General features: G+C 62.4%; 1 protein-coding gene across 1 annotated transcript in view; it reads left to right on the top strand.

Moving 5' to 3' along the window:
- The first annotated feature begins 512 nt into the window (after window positions 1–512).
- Window positions 513–678, top strand: part of SNRNP48 (small nuclear ribonucleoprotein U11/U12 subunit 48) — a 19,286-nt gene continuing 19,120 nt past the window's right edge. Inside the window, exon 1 of the mRNA XM_006016523.3 lies at window positions 513–531. The gene's annotated coding sequence lies outside the window, so the exon portion shown is untranslated. The remainder of the gene's footprint in view (window positions 532–678) is intronic.

Genomic DNA, 678 nt, shown 5'->3' with positions numbered 1-678 from the left:
AAGAGAAGGAGCTAATATCACACTCGCAGACTGCCCTGGGGTGACAGCGGCAGGAGCACAGACTGCAATTGCCCAAAGGGTCTGTGCAGTGCTGGTGTGCTCAGAAATGCCTCCCAGCCTCCTACACCGAACATAACCACCATGATACTTCTTTGCATGTGTACAGCTCCTTTCATTCCCAAGTACTAAGTTGCTCTTCAAAAAACAAGCGAATCTATCTGGCCCAGCTTAGAGCTGGAGGAAATAAGGCCTAAAGCCCCACCCCCGCTCTCCCTACGACTCGCCTCACTGCAGGGCGGCCGCTCTTGCCAGCACTCCCTTCTCTATGGTCCAGCCCGGGCTCCGCCCTTACGGCAGGCACCACCCGGGGTTGTCCAAGCCACTGCCTGTCCAGAAGTGTCTCCCCTCCCCCCGCGCCGCCACGGGCTGCACTAAGACGCCTCCTTTCTCCGCCGGGCTGGTCCCACCATGCGCAGTGGCCTCTCGCCCGTAACAAACATGGCTGCCAGCGAGGCCCCGAGCTGACAACAGGTCGCCCTCACTTAAGATGGACGCCGCTTCCCCCTCCGCCCTCCCCAGAGAGCCTCTGCCAGCCGGGGCGGGGGTGCCCGTAGCAGACATGGCCGCTCGTACTGCAGCCGAGCCCGACGCCGCCGTGCCCTCACTGGCGATGGCGGG

Source organism: Alligator sinensis, unplaced genomic scaffold (genome assembly GCF_000455745.1).
Source record: "Alligator sinensis unplaced genomic scaffold, ASM45574v1 scaffold82_1, whole genome shotgun sequence".
Lineage (NCBI taxonomy): Eukaryota > Metazoa > Chordata > Crocodylia > Alligatoridae > Alligator > Alligator sinensis.
Note: the sequence above shows the minus strand (reverse complement) of the source record. Positions and strands in the feature narration are given on the sequence as shown.